The 13,911-nt window shown below is 38.3% G+C and overlaps 1 long non-coding RNA gene across 1 annotated transcript in view; it reads left to right on the top strand.

Annotated features, from left to right (window-relative positions):
• The window catches only part of LOC141243603 (uncharacterized), a 320,430-nt gene that overhangs the window by 253,365 nt on the left and 53,154 nt on the right, over window positions 1-13,911 (top strand). The gene's annotated exons all lie outside the window — the stretch shown is intronic.

The following is a 13,911-nucleotide window of genomic DNA, read 5'->3' as shown; positions in this document are numbered from 1 at the left end:
GCACTTCCTCTGCAATCCCTCCTGGAAATGTAAGAACTTTAGTTTTTGCACTTCCTCTGTAAATACTCCTGGAAATGTAAGAACTCTACTTTGTGCACATCCTCTGTAATCCCTCCTGGAAATGTAAGAACTTTACTTTATGCACTTCCTCTGTAATCCCTCCTGGAAATGTAAGAATTTTACTTTATGCACTTCCTCTGTAATCCCTCCTGGAAATGTAAGAACTTTACTTTTTGCACTTCCTCTGTAAATACTCCTGGAAATGTAAGAACTCTACTTTGTGCACATCCCTTGTAATCCCTCCTGGAAATGTAAGAACTTTACTTTATGCACTTCCTCTGTAATCCCTCCTGGAAATGTAAGAACGTTGTGCATTTCCTCTGTAATTCCTCCTGGAAATGTAAGAACTCTACTTTGTGCACATCCCCTGTAATCCCTCCTGGAAATGTAAGAACTTTACTTTATGCACTTCCTCTGTAATCCCTCCTGGAAATGTAAGAACTTTACTTTATGCGCTTCCTTTGTAATCCCTCCTGGAAATGTAAGAAATCTCCTTTGTGCACTTCCTCTGTAATCCCTCCTGGAAATGTAAGAACGTTGTGCATTTCCTCTGTAATTCCTCCTGGAAATGTAAGAACTTTACTTTATGCACTTCCTCTGTAATCCCTCCTGGAAATGTAAGAACTTCACTTTATGCACTTCCTCTGTAATCCCTCCTGGAAATGTAAGAAATCTACTTTATGCATTCCTCTGTAATTCCTCCTGGAAGTGTAAGAACTTTACTTTTTGCACTTCCTCTGTAATCCCTCCTGGAAATGTAAGAAATCTACTTTATGCATTCCTCTGTAATTCCTCCTGGAAATGTAAGAACGTTGTGCATTTCCTCTGTAATTCCTCCTAGAAATGTAAGAACTTTACTTTATGCCCTTCCTCTGTAAATACTCCTGGAAATGTAAGAACTCTACTTTGTGCACATCCCCTGTAAACCCTCCTAGAAATGTAAAAACTTTACTTTATGCACTTCCTCTGTAATCCCTCCTGGAAATGTAAGAACTTTATTTTATGCACTTCCTCTGTAATCCCTCCTGGAAATGTAAGAACTTTACTTTATGCACTTCCTCTGTAATCCCTCCTGGAAATGTAAGAACTTTACTTTATGCAGTTCCTTTGTAATCCCTCCTGGAAATGTAAGAACTTTACTTTATGCACTTCCTCTGTAATCCCTACTGGAAACGTAAGAACTCTACTTTGTGCATTTCCTCTATAATTCCTCCTGGAAATGTAAGAACTTTACTTTATGCACTTCTTCTGTAATCCCTCCTGGAAATGTAAGAACTTTACTTTATGCACTTCCTCTGTAATCCCTCCTGGAAATGTAAGAACTTTACTTTATGCACTTCCTCTGTAATCCCTCCTGGAAATGTAAGAAATCTACATTGTGCACTTCCTCTGTAATCCCTCCTGGAAATGTAAGAACGTTGTGCATTTCCTCTGTAATCCCTCCTGGAAATGTAAGAACTTTATGCACTTCCTCTGTAATCCGTGCTCCAAATGTAAGAACTTTACTTTATGCACTTCCTCTGTAATCCCTCCTGGAAATGTAAGAACTTTACTTTTTGCACTTCCTCTGTAAATACTCCTGGAAATGTAAAAACTCTGCTTTGTGCCCGTCCTCTTTAATTCCTCATGGAAATGTAGGAACTCTACTTTATGCACTTCCTCTTTAAATACTCCTGGAAATGTAAGAACTCTACTTTGTGCACATCCCCTGTAATCCCTCCTGGAAATGTAAGGACTTTACTTTATGCACTTCCTCTGTAATCCCTCCTGGAAATGTAAGAACTTTACTTTATGCACTTCCTCTGTAATCCAAGCACTTTCCACCTATTGTGTCCCCCCATTTCCATGTAGAATGTAAGCAGCAAGCAGGGACCTCACTCCTGATGTAACTGTTAAACTGTCTCACCTTTTATTGAATTTATTATTTGTACATGTCCCCTCTTAATTGTAAAGTGCTGCGGAATATGTTGGTGCTATATAAATAAAAATTATTATTATTATTATATCCCTCCTGGAAATGTAAGAACTTTACTTTATGCACTTCCTCTCTAAATCCTCCTGGAAATGTAAGAACTTTACTTTGTGCACATCTCCTGTAATCCCTCCTGGAAATGTAAGAACTCTACTTTGTGCATTTCCTCTATAATTCCTCCTGGAAATGTAAGAACTTTACATTATGCAGTTCTTCTGTAATCCCTCCTGGAAATTTAAAAACTCTACTTTGTGCACTTCATCTGTAATCCCTCCTGGAAGTGTAAGAACTTTGTGCACTTCCTCTGTAATTCCTCCTGGAAATGTAAGAACGTTGTGCATTTCCTCTGTAATTCCTCCTGGAAATGTAAGAACTTTACTTTATGCACTTCCTCTGTAATCCCTCCTGGAAATGTAAGAACTTTACTTCATGCACTTCCTCTGTAATCCCTCCTGGAAATGTAAGAACTTTATTTTATGCACTTCCTCTGTAATCCCTCCTGGAAATGTAAGAAATTTACTTTATGCACTTCCTCTGTAATCCCTCCTGGAAATGTAAGAACTTTACTTCATGCACTTCCTCTGTAATCCCTCCTGGAAATGTAAGAACTCTACATTGTGCATTTCCTCTATAATTCCTCCTGGAAATGTAAGAACTTTACTTTATGCACGTCTTCTGTAATCCCTCCTGGAAATGTAAGAAGTTTACTTTATGCACTTCCTCTGTAATCCCTCCTGGAAATGTAAGAAATCTACTTTGTGCATTTCCTCTGCAATCCCTCCTGGAAATGTAAGAACGTTGTGCATTTCCTCTGTAATTCCTCCTGGAAATGTAAGAACTTTACTTTATGCACTACCTCTGTAATCCCTCCTGGAAATGTAAGAAATCTACTTTGTGCTCTTCCTCTGTAATCCCTCCTGGAAATGTAAGAACTTTACTTTATGCACTTACTCTGTAATCCCTCCTGGAAATGTAAGAACTTTATGCACTTCCTCTGTAATCCGTCCTGGAAATGTAAGAACTTTACTTCATGCACTTCCTCTGCAATCCCTCCTGGAAATGTAAGAACTTTAGTTTTTGCACTTCCTCTGTAAATACTCCTGGAAATGTAAGAACTCTACTTTGTGCATATCCCCTGTAATCCCTCCTGGAAATGTAAGAACTTTACTTTATACACTTCCTCTGTAATCCCTCCTTGAAATGTAAGAATTTTACTTTATGCACTTCCTCTGTAATCCCTCCTGGAAATGTAAGAACTTTACTTTTTGAACTTCCTCTGTAAATACTCCTGGAAATGTAAGAACTCTACTTTGTGCACATCCCTTGTAATCCCTCCTGGAAATGTAAGAACTTTACTTTATGCACTTCCTCTGTAATTCCTCCTGGAAATGTAAGAACTTTACTTTATGCACTTACTCTGTAATCCCTCCTGGAAATGTAAGAAATCTACTTTATGCATTCCTCTGTAATTCCTCCTGGAAACGTAAGAACTTTACTTTTTGCACTTCCTCTGTAAATACTCCTGGAAATGTAAGAACTCTACTTTGTGCACTTACTCTGTAATCCCTCGTGGAAATGTAAGAACTTTACTTTATGCACTTCCTCTGTAATCCGTCCTGGAAATGTAAGAACTTTATTTTATGCACTTCCTTTGTAATCCCTCCTGGAAATGTAAGAACTTTACTTTATGCACTTCCTCTGTAATCCCTCCTGGAAATGTAAGAACTTTACTTTATGCACTTCCTCTATAATCCCTCCTGGAAACGTAAGAACTCTACTTTGTGCATTTCCTCTATAATTCCTCCTGGAAATGTAAGAACTTTACTTTATCCACTTCTTCTGTAATCCCTCCTGGAAATGTAAGAAATCTACTTTGTGCACTTCCTCTGTAATCCCTCCTGGGAATGTAAGAACGTTGTGCATTTCCTCTGTAATTCCTCCTGGAAATGTAAGAACTTTACTTTATGCACTTATTCTGTAATCCCTCCTGGAAATGTAAGAACTCTACTTTGTGCACATCCCTTGTAATCCCTCCTGGAAATTTAAGAACTTTACTTTATGCACTTCCTCTGTAGTCCCTCCTGGAAATGTAAGAACTTTACTTTATGCACTTCTTCTGTAATCCCTCCTGGAAATGTAAGAAATCTACTTTATGCACTTCCTCTGTAATCCCTCCTGGAAATGTAAGAACGTTGTGCATTTCCTCTGTAATTCCTCCTGGAAATGTAAGAACTCTACTTTGTGCACATCCCCTGTAATCCCTCCTGGAAATGTAAGAACTTTACTTTATGCACTTCCTCTGTAATCCCTCCTGGAAATGTAAGAACTTTACTTTATGCGCTTCCTTTGTAATCCCTCCTGGAAATGTAAGAAATCTACTTTGTGCACTTCCTCTGTAATCCCTCCTGGAAATGTAAGAACGTTGTGCATTTCCTCTGTAATTCCTCCTGGAAATGTAAGAACTTTACTTTATGCACTTCCTCTGTAATCCCTCCTGGAAATGTAAGAACTTCACTTTATGCACTTCCTCTGTAATCCCTCCTGGAAATGTAAGAAATCTACTTTATGCATTCCTCTGTAATTCCTCCTGGAAGTGTAAGAACTTTACTTTTTGCACTTCCTCTGTAATCCCTCCTGGAAATGTAAGAAATCTACTTTATGCATTCCTCTGTAATCCCTCCTGGAAATGTAAGAACGTTGTGCATTTCCTCTGTAATTCCTCCTAGAAATGTAAGAACTTTACTTTATGCCCTTCCTCTGTAAATACTCCTGGAAATGTAAGAACTCTACTTTGTGCACATCCCCTGTAAACCCTCCTAGAAATGTAAAAACTTTACTTTATGCACTTCCTCTGTAATCCCTCCTGGAAATGTAAGAACTTTATTTTATGCACTTCCTCTGTAATCCCTCCTGGAAATGTAAGAACTTTACTTTATGCACTTCCTCTGTAATCCCTCCTGGAAATGTAAGAACTTTACTTTATGCAGTTCCTTTGTAATCCCTCCTGGAAATGTAAGAACTTTACTTTATGCACTTCCTCTGTAATCCCTACTGGAAACGTAAGAACTCTACTTTGTGCATTTCCTCTATAATTCCTCCTGGAAATGTAAGAACTTTACTTTATGCACTTCTTCTGTAATCCCTCCTGGAAATGTAAGAACTTTACTTTATGCACTTCCTCTGTAATCCCTCCTGGAAATGTAAGAACTTTACTTTATGCACTTCCTCTGTAATCCCTCCTGGAAATGTAAGAAATCTACATTGTGCACTTCCTCTGTAATCCCTCCTGGAAATGTAAGAACGTTGTGCATTTCCTCTGTAATCCCTCCTGGAAATGTAAGAACTTTATGCACTTCCTCTGTAATCCGTGCTCCAAATGTAATAACTTTACTTTATGCACTTCCTCTGTAATCCCTCCTGGAAATGTAAGAACTTTACTTTTTGCACTTCCTCTGTAAATACTCCTGGAAATGTAAAAACTCTGCTTTGTGCCCGTCCTCTTTAATTCCTCATGGAAATGTAGGAACTCTACTTTATGCACTTCCTCTTTAAATACTCCTGGAAATGTAAGAACTCTACTTTGTGCACATCCCCTGTAATCCCTCCTGGAAATGTAAGGACTTTACTTTATGCACTTCCTCTGTAATCCCTCCTGGAAATGTAAGAACTTTACTTTATGCACTTCCTCTGTAATCCAAGCACTTTCCACCTATTGTGTCCCCCCATTTCCATGTAGAATGTAAGCAGCAAGCAGGGACCTCACTCCTGATGTAACTGTTAAACTGTCTCACCTTTTATTGAATTTATTGTTTGTACATGTCCCCTCTTAATTGTAAAGTGCTGCGGAATATGTTGGTGCTATATAAATAAAAATTATTATTATTATTATATCCCTCCTGGAAATGTAAGAACTTTACTTTATGCACTTCCTCTCTAAATCCTCCTGGAAATGTAAGAACTTTACTTTGTGCACATCTCCTGTAATCCCTCCTGGAAATGTAAGAACTCTACTTTGTGCATTTCCTCTATAATTCCTCCTGGAAATGTAAGAACTTTACATTATGCAGTTCTTCTGTAATCCCTCCTGGAAATTTAAAAACTCTACTTTGTGCACTTCATCTGTAATCCCTCCTGGAAGTGTAAGAACTTTGTGCACTTCCTCTGTAATTCCTCCTGGAAATGTAAGAACGTTGTGCATTTCCTCTGTAATTCCTCCTGGAAATGTAAGAACTTTACTTTATGCACTTCCTCTGTAATCCCTCCTGGAAATGTAAGAACTTTACTTCATGCACTTCCTCTGTAATCCCTCCTGGAAATGTAAGAACTTTATTTTATGCACTTCCTCTGTAATCCCTCCTGGAAATGTAAGAAATTTACTTTATGCACTTCCTCTGTAATCCCTCCTGGAAATGTAAGAACTTTACTTCATGCACTTCCTCTGTAATCCCTCCTGGAAATGTAAGAACTCTACATTGTGCATTTCCTCTATAATTCCTCCTGGAAATGTAAGAACTTTACTTTATGCACGTCTTCTGTAATCCCTCCTGGAAATGTAAGAAGTTTACTTTATGCACTTCCTCTGTAATCCCTCCTGGAAATGTAAGAAATCTACTTTGTGCATTTCCTCTGCAATCCCTCCTGGAAATGTAAGAACGTTGTGCATTTCCTCTGTAATTCCTCCTGGAAATGTAAGAACTTTACTTTATGCACTACCTCTGTAATCCCTCCTGGAAATGTAAGAAATCTACTTTGTGCTCTTCCTCTGTAATCCCTCCTGGAAATGTAAGAACTTTACTTTATGCACTTACTCTGTAATCCCTCCTGGAAATGTAAGAACTTTATGCACTTCCTCTGTAATCCGTCCTGGAAATGTAAGAACTTTACTTCATGCACTTCCTCTGCAATCCCTCCTGGAAATGTAAGAACTTTAGTTTTTGCACTTCCTCTGTAAATACTCCTGGAAATGTAAGAACTCTACTTTGTGCATATCCCCTGTAATCCCTCCTGGAAATGTAAGAACTTTACTTTATACACTTCCTCTGTAATCCCTCCTTGAAATGTAAGAATTTTACTTTATGCACTTCCTCTGTAATCCCTCCTGGAAATGTAAGAACTTTACTTTTTGAACTTCCTCTGTAAATACTCCTGGAAATGTAAGAACTCTACTTTGTGCACATCCCTTGTAATCCCTCCTGGAAATGTAAGAACTTTACTTTATGCACTTCCTCTGTAATTCCTCCTGGAAATGTAAGAACTTTACTTTATGCACTTACTCTGTAATCCCTCCTGGAAATGTAAGAAATCTACTTTATGCATTCCTCTGTAATTCCTCCTGGAAACGTAAGAACTTTACTTTTTGCACTTCCTCTGTAAATACTCCTGGAAATGTAAGAACTCTACTTTGTGCACTTACTCTGTAATCCCTCGTGGAAATGTAAGAACTTTACTTTATGCACTTCCTCTGTAATCCGTCCTGGAAATGTAAGAACTTTATTTTATGCACTTCCTTTGTAATCCCTCCTGGAAATGTAAGAACTTTACTTTATGCACTTCCTCTGTAATCCCTCCTGGAAATGTAAGAACTTTACTTTATGCACTTCCTCTATAATCCCTCCTGGAAACGTAAGAACTCTACTTTGTGCATTTCCTCTATAATTCCTCCTGGAAATGTAAGAACTTTACTTTATCCACTTCTTCTGTAATCCCTCCTGGAAATGTAAGAAATCTACTTTGTGCACTTCCTCTGTAATCCCTCCTGGGAATGTAAGAACGTTGTGCATTTCCTCTGTAATTCCTCCTGGAAATGTAAGAACTTTACTTTATGCACTTATTCTGTAATCCCTCCTGGAAATGTAAGAACTCTACTTTGTGCACATCCCTTGTAATCCCTCCTGGAAATTTAAGAACTTTACTTTATGCACTTCCTCTGTAGTCCCTCCTGGAAATGTAAGAACTTTACTTTATGCACTTCTTCTGTAATCCCTCCTGGAAATGTAAGAAATCTACTTTATGCACTTCCTCTGTAATCCCTCCTGGAAATGTAAGAACGTTGTGCATTTCCTCTGTAATTCCTCCTGGAAATGTAAGAACTCTACTTTGTGCACATCCCCTGTAATCCCTCCTGGAAATGTAAGAACTTTACTTTATGCACTTCCTCTGTAATCCCTCCTGGAAATGTAAGAACTTTACTTTATGCGCTTCCTTTGTAATCCCTCCTGGAAATGTAAGAAATCTACTTTGTGCACTTCCTCTGTAATCCCTCCTGGAAATGTAAGAACGTTGTGCATTTCCTCTGTAATTCCTCCTGGAAATGTAAGAACTTTACTTTATGCACTTCCTCTGTAATCCCTCCTGGAAATGTAAGAACTTCACTTTATGCACTTCCTCTGTAATCCCTCCTGGAAATGTAAGAAATCTACTTTATGCATTCCTCTGTAATTCCTCCTGGAAGTGTAAGAACTTTACTTTTTGCACTTCCTCTGTAATCCCTCCTGGAAATGTAAGAAATCTACTTTATGCATTCCTCTGTAATCCCTCCTGGAAATGTAAGAACGTTGTGCATTTCCTCTGTAATTCCTCCTAGAAATGTAAGAACTTTACTTTATGCCCTTCCTCTGTAAATACTCCTGGAAATGTAAGAACTCTACTTTGTGCACATCCCCTGTAAACCCTCCTAGAAATGTAAAAACTTTACTTTATGCACTTCCTCTGTAATCCCTCCTGGAAATGTAAGAACTTTATTTTATGCACTTCCTCTGTAATCCCTCCTGGAAATGTAAGAACTTTACTTTATGCACTTCCTCTGTAATCCCTCCTGGAAATGTAAGAACTTTACTTTATGCAGTTCCTTTGTAATCCCTCCTGGAAATGTAAGAACTTTACTTTATGCACTTCCTCTGTAATCCCTACTGGAAACGTAAGAACTCTACTTTGTGCATTTCCTCTATAATTCCTCCTGGAAATGTAAGAACTTTACTTTATGCACTTCTTCTGTAATCCCTCCTGGAAATGTAAGAACTTTACTTTATGCACTTCCTCTGTAATCCCTCCTGGAAATGTAAGAACTTTACTTTATGCACTTCCTCTGTAATCCCTCCTGGAAATGTAAGAAATCTACATTGTGCACTTCCTCTGTAATCCCTCCTGGAAATGTAAGAACGTTGTGCATTTCCTCTGTAATCCCTCCTGGAAATGTAAGAACTTTATGCACTTCCTCTGTAATCCGTGCTCCAAATGTAATAACTTTACTTTATGCACTTCCTCTGTAATCCCTCCTGGAAATGTAAGAACTTTACTTTTTGCACTTCCTCTGTAAATACTCCTGGAAATGTAAAAACTCTGCTTTGTGCCCGTCCTCTTTAATTCCTCATGGAAATGTAGGAACTCTACTTTATGCACTTCCTCTTTAAATACTCCTGGAAATGTAAGAACTCTACTTTGTGCACATCCCCTGTAATCCCTCCTGGAAATGTAAGGACTTTACTTTATGCACTTCCTCTGTAATCGCTCCTGGAAATGTAAGAACTTTACTTTATGCACTTCCTCTGTAATCCAAGCACTTTCCACCTATTGTGTCCCCCCATTTCCATGTAGAATGTAAGCAGCGAGCAGGGACCTCACTCCTGATGTAACTGTTAAACTGTCTCACCTTTTATTGAATTTATTGTTTGTACATGTCCCCTCTTAATTGTAAAGTGCTGCGGAATATGTTGGTGCTATATAAATAAAAATTATTATTATTATTATATCCCTCCTGGAAATGTAAGAACTTTACTTTATGCACTTCCTCTCTAAATCCTCCTGGAAATGTAAGAACTTTACTTTGTGCACATCTCCTGTAATCCCTCCTGGAAATGTAAGAACTCTACTTTGTGCATTTCCTCTATAATTCCTCCTGGAAATGTAAGAACTTTACTTTATGCAGTTCTTCTGTAATCCCTCCTGGAAATTTAAAAACTCTACTTTGTGCACTTCATCTGTAATCCCTCCTGGAAGTGTAAGAACTTTGTGCACTTCCTCTGTAATTCCTCCTGGAAATGTAAGAACGTTGTGCATTTCCTCTGTAATTCCTCCTGGAAATGTAAGAACTTTACTTTATGCACTTCCTCTGTAATCCCTCCTGGAAATGTAAGAACTTTACTTCATGCACTTCCTCTGTAATCCCTCCTGGAAATGTAAGAACTTTATTTTATGCACTTCCTCTGTAATCCCTCCTGGAAATGTAAGAAATTTACTTTATGCACTTCCTCTGTAATCCCTCCTGGAAATGTAAGAACTTTACTTCATGCACTTCCTCTGTAATCCCTCCTGGAAATGTAAGAACTCTACATTGTGCATTTCCTCTATAATTCCTCCTGGAAATGTAAGAACTTTACTTTATGCACGTCTTCTGTAATCCCTCCTGGAAATGTAAGAAGTTTACTTTATGCACTTCCTCTGTAATCCCTCCTGGAAATGTAAGAAATCTACTTTGTGCATTTCCTCTGCAATCCCTCCTGGAAATGTAAGAACGTTGTGCATTTCCTCTGTAATTCCTCCTGGAAATGTAAGAACTTTACTTTATGCACTACCTCTGTAATCCCTCCTGGAAATGTAAGAAATCTACTTTGTGCTCTTCCTCTGTAATCCCTCCTGGAAATGTAAGAACTTTACTTTATGCACTTACTCTGTAATCCCTCCTGGAAATGTAAGAACTTTATGCACTTCCTCTGTAATCCGTCCTGGAAATGTAAGAACTTTACTTCATGCACTTCCTCTGCAATCCCTCCTGGAAATGTAAGAACTTTAGTTTTTGCACTTCCTCTGTAAATACTCCTGGAAATGTAAGAACTCTACTTTGTGCATATCCCCTGTAATCCCTCCTGGAAATGTAAGAACTTTACTTTATACACTTCCTCTGTAATCCCTCCTTGAAATGTAAGAATTTTACTTTATGCACTTCCTCTGTAATCCCTCCTGGAAATGTAAGAACTTTACTTTTTGCACTTCCTCTGTAAATACTCCTGGAAATGTAAGAACTCTACTTTGTGCACATCCCTTGTAATCCCTCCTGGAAATGTAAGAACTTTACTTTATGCACTTCCTCTGTAATTCCTCCTGGAAATGTAAGAACTTTACTTTATGCACTTACTCTGTAATCCCTCCTGGAAATGTAAGAAATCTACTTTATGCATTCCTCTGTAATTCCTCCTGGAAACGTAAGAACTTTACTTTTTGCACTTCCTCTGTAAATACTCCTGGAAATGTAAGAACTCTACTTTGTGCACTTACTCTGTAATCCCTCGTGGAATTGTAAGAACTTTACTTTATGCACTTCCTCTGTAATCCGTCCTGGAAATGTAAGAACTTTATTTTATGCACTTCCTTTGTAATCCCTCCTGGAAATGTAAGAACTTTACTTTATGCACTTCCTCTGTAATCCCTCCTGGAAATGTAAGAACTTTACTTTATGCACTTCCTCTGTAATCCCTCCTGGAAACGTAAGAACTCTACTTTGTGCATTTCCTCTATAATTCCTCCTGGAAATGTAAGAACTTTACTTTATGCACTTCTTCTGTAATCCCTCCTGGAAATGTAAGAAATCTACTTTGTGCACTTCCTCTGTAATCCCTCCTGGGAATGTAAGAACGTTGTGCATTTCCTCTGTAATTCCTCCTGGAAATGTAAGAACTTTACTTTATGCACTTATTCTGTAATCCCTCCTGGAAATGTAAGAACTCTACTTTGTGCACATCCCTTGTAATCCCTCCTGGAAATTTAAGAACTTTACTTTATGCACTTCCTCTGTAGTCCCTCCTGGAAATGTAAGAACGTTGTGCATTTCCTCTGTAATTCCTCCTGGAAATGTAAGAACTTTACTTTATGCACTTCCTCTGTAATCCCTCCTGGAAATGTAAGAAATCTACTTTATGCATTCCTCTGTAATTCCTCCTGGAAATGTAAGAACTTTACTTTTTGCACTTCCTCTGTAAATACTCCTGGAAATGTAAGAACTCTACTTTGTGCACTTACTCTGTAATCCCTCGTGGAAATGTAAGAACTTTACTTTATGCACTTCCTTTGTAATCCCTCCTGGAAATGTAAGAACTTTATTTTATGCACTTCCTCTGTAATCCCTCCTGGAAATGTAAGAACTTTACTTTATGCACTTCCTCTGTAATCCCTCCTGGAAATGTAAGAACTTTACTTTATGCACTTCCTCTGTAATCCCTCCTGGAAACGTAAGAACTCTACTTTTTGCATTTCCTCTATAATTCCTCCAGGAAATGTAAGAACTTTACTTTATGCACTTCTTCTGTAATCCCTCCTGGAAATGTAAGAAATCTACTTTATGCACTTCCTCTGTAATCCCTCCTGGAAATGTAAGAACGTTGTGCATTTCCTCTGTAATTCCTCCTGGAAATGTAAGAACTCTACTTTGTGCACATCCCCTGTAATCCCTCCTGGAAATGTAAGAACTTTACTTTATGCACTTCCTCTGTAATCCCGCCTGGAAATGTAAGAACTTTACTTTATGCGCTTCCTTTGTAATCCCTCCTGGAAATGTAAGAAATCTACTTTGTGCACTTCCTCTGTAATCCCTCCTGGAAATGTAGGAACGTTGTGCATTTCCTCTGTAATTCCTCCTGGAAATGTAAGAACTTTACTTTATGCACTTCCTCTGTAATCCCTCCTGGAAATGTAAGAACTTCACTTTATGCACTTCCTCTGTAATCCCTCCTGGAAATGTAAGAAATCTACTTTATGCATTCCTCTGTAATTCCTCCTGGAAGTGTAAGAACTTTACTTTTTGCACTTCCTCTGTAATCCCTCCTGGAAATGTAAGAAATCTACTTTATGCATTCCTCTGTAATCCCTCCTGGAAATGTAAGAACGTTGTGCATTTCCTCTGTAATTCCTCCTAGAAATGTAAGAACTTTACTTTATGCCCTTCCTCTGTAAATACTCCTGGAAATGTAAGAACTCTACTTTGTGCACATCCCCTGTAAACCCTCCTGGAAATGTAAGAACTTTACTTTATGCACTTCCTCTGTAATCCCTCCTGGAAATGTAAGAACTTTATTTTATGCACTTCCTCTGTAATTCCTCCTGGAAATGTAAGAACTTTACTTTATGCACTTCCTCTGTAATCCCTCCTGGAAATGTAAGAACTTTACTTTATGCACTTCCTTTGTAATCCCTCCTGGAAATGTAAGAACTTTACTTTATGCACTTCCTCTGTAATCCCTCCTGGAAACGTAAGAACTCTACTTTGTGCATTTCCTCTATAATTCCTCCTGGAAATGTAAGAACTTTACTTTATGCACTTCTTCTGTAATCCCTCCTGGAAATGTAAGAACTTTACTTTATGCACTTCCTCTGTAATCCCTCCTGGAAATGTAAGAACTTTACTTTATGCACTTCCTCTGTAATCCCTCCTGGAAATGTAAGAAATCTATATCGTGCACTTCCTCTGTAATCCCTCCTGGAAATGTAAGAACGTTGTGCATTTCCTCTGTAATCCCTCCTGGAAATGTAAGAACTTTATGCACTTCCTCTGTAATCCGTGCTCCAAATGTAAGAACTTTACTTTATGCACTTCCTCTGTAATCCCTCCTGGAAATGTAAGAACTTTACTTTTTGCACTTCCTCTGTAAATACTCCTGGAAATGTAAGAACTCTGCTTTGTGCCCTTCCTCTTTAATTCCTCATGGAAATGTAGGAACTCTACTTTATGCACTTCCTCTGTAAATACTCCTGGAAATGTAAGAACTTTACTTTGTGCACATCCCCTGTAATCCCTCCTGGAAATGTAAGGACTTTACTTTATGCACTTCCTCTGTAATCCAAGCACTTTCCACCTATTGTGTCCCCCCATTTCCGTGCAGAATGTAAGCAGC

Source organism: Phyllobates terribilis, unplaced genomic scaffold, assembly GCF_046119375.1.
Source record: "Phyllobates terribilis strain yellow unplaced genomic scaffold, ASM4611937v1 Scaffold_1254__1_contigs__length_343523, whole genome shotgun sequence".
Lineage (NCBI taxonomy): Eukaryota > Metazoa > Chordata > Amphibia > Anura > Dendrobatidae > Phyllobates > Phyllobates terribilis.
The sequence above is the reverse complement of the archived record's forward strand: the minus strand, read 5'-3'. Positions and strand labels throughout refer to the sequence as shown.